Genomic DNA, 9,676 nt, shown 5'->3' with positions numbered 1-9,676 from the left:
TCCCATTAAGAAAAATGAATTAATAGCCTTGTTTTGATTTTGGTGACAATGAGCAATAACAAATTTCTGTAGAAATTTCATTTTACTGCAGAAAACTCAAAAAAATATCCTCAATAAAAGATAATATCTGCTTCCGCACCTCATGCTCAGAGAAGTTCAGTGACTACAGCCTCTCCAGTTTGCCCTAAGTGAGATTTGCTGAGGTGGTTGATGGTGACGCTGTTCTGCCTGATGGGAGTTCCACAAAGTAACATGATGCTCCGACTGTGGGCTAGGTGTCTATCCCCAATCACGCCTAACCGTCAAAAATTACACCTGCCTGCAACAACTTCCTCTTCTGGTTCTAAGTCAAATTTCCTTTTAAGCTTCCAATACCATCTTGTTATATCATCAATAGGTTATATAAGGATTAAGAACCATGTATGCATACTTGCTTTATAATTAGATAACATAACCAGTATGTGGCACCCTGATGATGCAGTGGTTAAGAGCTCAGGCTGCCAACCAAAAGTCAGCAGTTCAAATACACTAGCCACTCCTTGGAAACCCTGTGGGGCAGTTCTACCCTGTCCTACAGGGTCACTATGTGTCAGAATTGAGTCGACGATGTGGTTGGTTGGTTGGTTGGTTTGGTAACCAGTATGGAAGGATGCAAACTAATATATTGACTGTGTTATAAATTCTGGGAAAGATTGAGACCAGCAAGCCTGTATAGCATCTACTATAAGGAATTTAGATCTAACAATTAGTGGGCTCAACTACTTTACCTTGCTTGAGGAGATTAAGAAAATATGATTCAAATGCCTGTGCAATACTTTGGAAAATTGGCATGTTTCTTTAACCAGAACTTCTTCAATTAGTAACTCTGTTGCTTTAAAATTAAAGTCTTTTGAGTGGGAAAACCCATCCCTAGGTAGTGGCAAAGCCTAAGGCCATGTCACATGATTTTGGATGGCAAATTAGACCAGCCATTGGCCCCACTCCCACCCTCAAAATATGCACACAGGTATAATTAAAATAAAGGCCAAGTTTAGAAAATAATGAGATAAGAAACTCCAAGAGGTCAGCCTGAAGGTTGCATGTGAAAATGGGATACAGGTAGTCATAGGCTGTTACTTTGATGAAAATCTCAGTTCTCTCTTTCTCACAAACTACCACCTCCGTCTTCTGCCCACAGAGTCTCCAGCTGCCTAGATACCGACTGATTGCCTCTGATTTCCCCCGTCAGAGTGGGGCTCAAGCAATCACTCTGGTCCATGGTACGCCAGCAATAATTGAGAACTTTATGAAAGAATTTGTGGAGGACACCATAATGTACTTTTCTGAAGAACATCAGAGATAAATTCACTGAACTGCTTCAAAGAACTAAATTTTAAGCAATTGAAAAAGAACATTAATCAAACTTTCTTGGCTTACTGCTAGGGAACTTACTACTTTGGGGGTAGGAATCAATGAATGAAGCTGTAGAGGTGAATAATCACAATAACTACGATGTATTTAGGCTGTGATGTGCCAGACGTTAGTCCTGACAATAACATCATCTCGATGAGGAAGCTAACGTTCAGTTGCCCAAAAATACACATTTTATTCAGCAGAGAAAAGCTAGAATATAAGTCTCATCCTGGTACTCTTAACACCTTACCCCACTATTGGTACTGAAGACTTACTTGCAGGATCTATAACAACTAGACAGTGTTTTTGAATGGAAATTGACAGAATTATTCAGAAGAATGAAAAATTGATTTTTATTTTCGTGTCTAGAAATAAACCTGGACCTAACAGCCAATGTGACTGAGAATGAGGCTCCATGTAAAGACTCTGCCTTAGTCCAGCTTTCAATCTCTTCATCTTACTTTGGATAAATTAAATGGAGGTTTCCTGCAATATTCTGTGCACAAGAACCATTCGATGACAAAACTATCATTTTTTTCCTTTGATCACCTAATTGATTCCTATCTCAGCTCTATTTTTCTCCAAGCTTCAATTGTCTTTTCTCCATAAAACATATAAAACCCACTACCGTCGAGTTGATTCCAACTCATAGCGACCCTATAGGACAGAGAAAAACTGCCCCATAGAGTTTCCAAGGAGTGCCTGGTGGGTTGGAACTGCCGACCTCTTGGTTAGCAGCTGTAGCACTTAACCACAACACCACCAGGGTCTCCAGAGAACATATACCATTTAATAAGTGCTGAAGAATGTTAAGAAAGTAATGAATTGTGAGTGTATGTTTAAGAAAAGCACATCAGTAGTAAAGAAAACAATTTAAAATATTTTTAATACGAGAAAACTACCACCTATAAACATGAATAACATGAAATATTACATTCTTACTCATCTTTAAATACTTCACTTTTTATTTTTGAGTGTTTACTTAAATGCTCATACCACTTGTGTAAAGAAACCTGAAATTGAGGCTTAATTGTATTGAAATTTGAAATAAAGTTACACTCTAAGGCAAAGTTGTTACCAAGGGAGAGTGGCCATCTGCCTGGCAAGACAGAATTGTGGAATTCGGCACGGCTCGTGGTCTAGCCTCAATTTTGAAAGTTCAGAAACCTGATTGCAACTGCACATTTACTGTGGATTTCCTCACATTAAATAATCTCACTTAAAAAGTATTTCCCCTCTCACCACATTCTGTGTTATAAAGACTTTTTTTTTTTTTTTGCGAGTTGTCTTAGGCTGGGTTTTCTAGAGGAGCAAAACCAATGAAGCATATATGTAAATATACAGAGAAAGACTTATTTCAAGGAAATGGCTCATGCAATTGTGGAGAGTGGAAAGTCCCAAATCCATGGGTCAGGTGGCAGACTGGGGGCTTCTCCTGACTCACTTGGTCACAGGGCCTGACGAACCCAAAATCTGCAGGTCAGGCAGCAGCTTGCTGGCTCATGTCCCAAGAACCTGAAATGGATGCAATATCTAGAGAGAGCGAGCTTTCTCAGAACACCCACATATATTGAAAATAGGCCACACCCCCAAGGAAACGCCCCTTTCAACTGATCGGCTGCTCACATCAGATCACAAAATGAAGAATGATTACGTATTTGTCAAACCACTGAGAATCATGGCCTAGCCAAGTTGACACAAATTAACTATCACAGAAGTTCAACTTTTTACACGTATACAACTTACTGACCGCAATCACAATAATCAACCGTGCAACCCTACCTTTATCAATGCAATTTTTCAATCACCATTAACTCCTCTGCCTTTTGTTCTCCCTCTCACCACTGCTAACCACTAATAAACTTTGGCCTCTATACATTTGCCTTTTCTTGTCTTTTTTATACAAATGAAGTCATACAATATTTGTCCTTCAGTGACCGATTTATTTCACTCAGCATTAATGTCTTCAAGCCCCATCCATATTGTGGCATATATCAAGACTTCTTTTCTTCTACTGGCTGAGTAGTATTCTACTGTACATACATACAACATTTTGTTTATCCATTCATAAAAGGATGCTGCTTCTTTAATCACAGCTGCTTGAAGTAGCTAAATGTACATACCCAAGGTGAGCCAATCAGACTCTTTCCCTTCCTGGCTTCCACTTCTGGCCACAAGTTATTGGTCGATGTGGACACCCAGTACAAGAGGGGCCACTCATGGTTGATTCTGCTGAAAGGTACACAAGGGAAAGAAAATGTCATGGATTGAATCATGCCCCCCCAAAATACCTGTCGACTTGGCTAGGTCACGATCCCCAGTATTGTGTGATTTGTCCACCATTTTGTCATCTGACTTTATTTTCCTATGTGTTGTAAATTCTACCTCTGTGGTGTTAGTGAGACAGGATTACAGGCAATTATGTTAATGAAAACCAAAAAACCGAACCCGTTGCCATCAAGTTGATTCTGACTCATAGCGACCCTAGAGGCAGGACAAAATCTGCAAGATTAGCTTGTGTCTTCTTCGAGATATAAAAGAGAAGCAAACAGAGAGACATGAGGGCCTCATAGCACAAAGAAACAAGCTGGGAGAATAGAGCATCCTTTGGACCTGGGGTCCATGCTCTGAGAAGCTCCTCAGCTGGGGAAGATTGATGACAAGGACCTTCTCGCAGAGCCAACAGAGACAGAAAGCCTTCCCCTAGAGCTGTCACACTGAATTCGGACTTCTGGCCTTCTAACTATGAGAGAATAAGATTCTCTTTGTTAAAGCCATCCACTTGTAGTATTTGTCACAGCAGCATTAGATACCTAAGACAGAGAATGAGTGGCTATATTCAGAAAATGTGATTTCAGTTGTCTTTAGCCATGTTTATCATCTTGTGGATAACAGAAACAGATGAAATCCCTTTAAGAACAGGATATTGTACATATGAGAGAAAAGCAGGGGGGAAAAAGGCAGAGTAATTAAATCATTTGAAGTCCTGATTCAGGAACCTTCCTGAGACCCAGTAGTTTTACAATAAATTCCCCTTTTTGCCTTAGGTTCTTTGATTTAGGTTCTAAATAATACAATCTGTGATCTGAACATCTATTGTAAAATAAAAAAACACAGGTCTAGCTGGCAGTGATCTCTGTGTTAAAATCTGAGTACTTAGTAATTGGATTACCTTAACTTTTCTTATTTTCATTTGTTTTTCAGAATTATTATGGTAATTTATATTTCTACCAGTAATATATAAGACACCTTACTTCCCAACAACGTATCAGTGGATATTTAATTTCTTTAACAGTTGCCAATCACAGATCTAATAGAAAGAGTTGTACTTTGTTGATGTTTAAATTTTCTTTTATTTCATTATAAATGATACTTAAAATTTTAAAAAGGGTTGAACCTTTTTTTACGTTTATAGGTCATTTCCTAGTTCATATGGATTATGTAAGTACTTTTGTTCACTTTTTTTTCTATTTTTGATTTGTTAGATGCCCTCGAGTCAGCTCTGATACATAAGGACCCTATGTACAAGAGAATGAAACACTCCACAGTCCTGCACCATCCTCACAATCGTTGTTATGTTTGAGCCCATTATTGTAGTCACTGTGTCAATCCATCTCATTGAGGATCTTCCTCTTTTTCACTGACCTTCCACTTTACTACGCATGATGTCTTTCTTCAGGGACTGGTCCCTCCTGGTAACATGTCAAAAGTATGCGAAATGAAGTCTCGTTGTCCTCAATTCCAAGGAGCACTCTGGATTTCTTCCAAGACAGACTTGTTCTTTCTTCTGGCAGTTCAGGGTATATTCAATATTCTTTGCCAACACCGTAATGCAAAGGCATCACTTGTTCTTTGGTGTTCCTTATTCATTGTCCAGCTTTAGCATACATATGAGGTGACTGAAAATATCATAGCTTGGATTAGGAACACCTTAGTCCTCAAAGTGATGACTTTGCTTTCTAACACTTTGAAGAGGTCTTTTGCATCAGATTGCCCAATGCAATGCATCGTTTGATTTCTTGACTGCTGCTTCCATGGGCATTGATTGTGGATGCAAGTAGAATGAAATCCTTTACAACTTCAATATTTTCTCATTTTATCATGATGTTACTTATAGGTCCAGTTGCGAGGATTTTTGTTTTCTTTTTGTTGAGGTGTGATCCATACTTAAAGTTGCAGTCTTTGATCTTCGTTAGTAAGTGCTTCAAATCCTCTTTACTTTCAGCAAGCAAGGCTGTGTCATCTGCATAACACAGGTTGTTGATGAGTCTTCCTCCAATCCTGATGCCACATTCTTCCTTATATCATCCAGCTTCTCAGATTATTTGCTCAGCATACAGATCAAATAAGTATGGTGAAAGGATGCAAGCCTGACACACACTTTTCCTGACTTTAAACCACACAGTATCACCTCGTTCTGGTCAAAGCGAGTGTCTCTTGGCAGCCAAGAGGCAGCCATAAAGATTTACAGCCTTGAAACCCTATGGGGCAGTTCTACTCTCTCCTTTCATGTAACTGTGAGTCAGAATTGACTCAATAGCAGTGGGTTATGGGAAAAAGCAGCTCTGGTGGCTCAGTGGTTAAGCTCTCAGGTGCTAACCACAAGGTCAGCAGCTCGAACTCACCTGCTGCTCTGTGGGAAAAAGATGTGACAGTTGCTTTCATAAAGACTACAGCCTTGGAAACCCTGTGGGGCAGTCCTGTAGGGTCACTGTAAGTCAGAATTAACTCGACGACAATGGTTTGGTTTTGGTTTTTATATAGAAGGAGTATTAGCCACTCACGTTTATAGTTGTTGAAAATACCTTTTTCTATTATTCGCTTTCAATTTTGTGTAGGTATTTTTGATCTGGAGAATTTACAGTTTGGCTGAGGTCAAGCCTACAATTTTCTCCCTTTGTGGTACCAAGCTTTGGTGACATTCTCTGGAAGGCTTTTTCCTTGTTAAATTATGTGGCTAAATAAAAAATAAATAATTTTTTTTTTTCATTTTCCAGCTCCTCCTCTAGCATTTTATTATCTTATCTTTAATGTTTAAATATAGAATCTGCTTAGAATTAATTTTGTTGTGTGATATACAGTAAATTACCTTACTCTCCAAATGGCTAGTTAAAATGACTCCTCTATCACGTAATAAGTTCTTACTTGTTTGTGAATCTGTATTTTTTATTCTGGCCCATCGAACATTATTTTAATTACTGTAGCTTTACAACATGCTTTACTATCTCCACAAGCTTTTGCATCTTCATAAAACATATAACCAAATAAAATTTTGTTGTAGTTAAATTTTATTTATCTGCTCATTTTATTTTTTCAACGTAAAATATTTTAAATTTCCCAACTACTCACCAATATTAAACAAGAGACCTGAGAAAATAATCACTTTGAAGGGTTAATGTCACTTTGGATTTCCTCTCTCTTTTTTCTAATGTAAACTAAAATGTCTCGAAAATTATCTGAAGCACTGGCAATTTATTTTAAAATAGAATTATGAAAAGACTGCCCCCTTGTGACAGTGTAATTTACATTTTTATCAACCATACCAAATTAAAGATGAAAAGGATACAACGGAATCAATGTTTTTGTACATTCAATACCAAGAAATAAGGGAATGTGAACGACCTTATATTATGCTCTTTTTTTTTTCTCCTCTCATTCTTTGTTCACTTTATACCTCCTTGTAACATGATTTTGGTTTTTTTTTTGCAAATTCCTCCTCAGTTATAAAAATGTGCCAACCCTATTTCCAGGGGTATTGAGGCACATAATACTTAAAAAAAGACTATAGATCCCATAGTCCTTGAACTTTTATATCTATTTAGGGAAGTTTTTCCCTTTGGAGGGAGTTCCATTGATATGGCCTTTCTGGCATCTGGAAACCAAGAAGAGGCCAAACTGGAATTCATATAGCATGACCTCTGGCTCAAGAGTGGAAAACACTTAAGTATTATTGCAGAGTGAGTCAAGAGGACATAGTTGTCACAGGTGGGCGTGCAGACATCAATGATGTCTGAAGTGAGCATGCCCATGAAGGTTATGCAATGCAAAGCTGGGGAAGAGACTGTATGGAGTAGCACATGACAGATTTAAGTTTCAGAACTAGAGAGCTGTACTCTCTAGCCTGCTAGGCACGTGAACACCAGAAGCATCAACAGCAGCTTCAGCTGAGAAATCTGCTGAGGTGGCTTTTTTCTAGCTGAAACTAATGTGGAGGCAGGAAGGTTTTGCAGGTCCAAGCAAATTTATAACAAAAGGCAGAAGCAACAGGGCTAAAAATGCCTCCCCACATGTGCAGCCCACGTTAGTTGAAAAAACTCCCGTTCAATGCAGCAACAAAACATCAGAAAATGAAAATTAAGGAGACTTGCTGGACTGCAAAGAAAAGCTTACACCTTTGCAAGTGTGCACACTTTGCAAAATGTTGGCGGTGTCTCAAATCCCACTTTCAGAAAAGGGAGAAAATATGTCTGGGGGAATTTTTCCCAGAAATGCAGTAAATACATGCACCCAAAAAAAAAAAAAAATTTTTTTTTTAATGCACCCAAAGACTCCTCTAAATTAGTTTGTTGTTAGCTGTCCCAAATCATGGCGATTTCATGTACAAAGGAACAAAACTGCCTGGTCCTGCAGCATCCCCATGATTGGTTGGGGATCAGACCATTGTGATCCATAGGGTTTTCACTGACTGATTTTTGGAAGTAGACAGCCAGGCCTTTCTTCCTAGTCTGTTTATTCTGGAAGCTCCGCTGAGCCTTATTCAGCATTACAGCAGCACACAAGCCTCCACAAATGGATGAGTGGTGGCTGCAGATGAGTTGCACTGCCTGGGGATCGAACCCTGGTCTCCCACATGGAAGATGAGAATTCTACCACTTGAACCACCAATGTCCAAAGTTTAGATTTACAACTTATATTTCTACATAATGGGCATTTGACTGCCTGGCATTAATTGAGTGGCACTAGTATTCTTGCCAAGACGAAAACAGAATACTCTTCACCAGTCTTCACTCATTTACTTCTGAATCTCTTGCAATAGACTTGGTTAATGCTAAATGCTGGGCCCCGGGATAACAGCCCTAAAAAAATAAAACACAACCAACCCATCACCGTTGAGTCGATTCCAACTCATAGTACCTAGGAATTGGTTTCATTCTAAGTTTTCTAGGGGCACAGTTAGTGATTTTCATTGGCTGCCTATTAAATATGATATCTTTTCTTGCAGTTGATCTTTCTTGATGAGATGTCCAAAGTAAGAGAGTCGAAGTCTCGCCATCTTCTCTTCTGAGGACTATTCTGGTTGTATTTATTCTAAGACTGATTAATTCGTTCTTCTGGCGGTAGACGGTATATTTAATATTCTTTGCCAACACCACCGCATGAAGGCACTAAATTTTTTTTTTTTTTCTGGTCACCATGAATCAGAGACAAACAGGTGGCAACTGTCAACAACAACAACAGGTCAGTGATGTGACACTTCATGAGTGTCCTACTAACTCTTTGGGCTTGAAAAATTGAGGGACATCAGAGACTTGTTGGGGAATTGATTCACCTATAAGAAATTATATCCATTTTTGGTGATTTTATAGTGTGTCAACTTGACTAAACTGAACTCCATGAATTCAGTTATGGGTAGGCCATGTGAGTAATTATATTTAGAAGGCAACAGGGAAGCAGCAGCCATTAGGTTTGGAAGTTCAGTGTAGGGGGTCAGACACTGTGGCAGTTCACACATGTTGTTGCTGACCTGCTGACTCACCTTATTGATGTGGGGCAGCAGCTAAGTCCACAGCTCTTCCTTATGCCCTGGATTTCCTCGTTTGCTTTTCTGAGTATTGAGGCAGGCATGTGTGCAGTTCTGCCACAAAGACATCAGTTACTTCTGAAAGTTGCCCATGTCATCATGGTTGGAGGTATTGAGAGATTAATATGGTTTCCAGTGTGTCCTTGGTTACCGCACTTCATAGCTATCTTATTTTTTTGACTCCTGTCCCTGGTGATCTACAGCAACTTCAGGCCAACTCCCAGTGCACAGGTAATCTCCCATAGAATTCTCTACCAGTTCCCACAATTGTGTAATGTCTAATCACTGTAGTGAATTCCTTACTCCATATCACTCATAGTAGTTCTCTTTCCTTAATTGTACCCTTCAAAATTTGGGACCTCGAAGAGGGATGCTGCCATAATAAAACCTAGAACAGGTGACACTGGCTTTGGGACAGGATAGAAGGAAGAAGGTGGTAGGCAGAAGATGGAAAGGGCGTGAAAGACCATTAGCTAAAGCTGG

Source organism: Elephas maximus, chromosome 18 (genome assembly GCF_024166365.1).
Source record: "Elephas maximus indicus isolate mEleMax1 chromosome 18, mEleMax1 primary haplotype, whole genome shotgun sequence".
Lineage (NCBI taxonomy): Eukaryota > Metazoa > Chordata > Mammalia > Proboscidea > Elephantidae > Elephas > Elephas maximus.
This window is presented reverse-complemented; position numbering follows the sequence as displayed.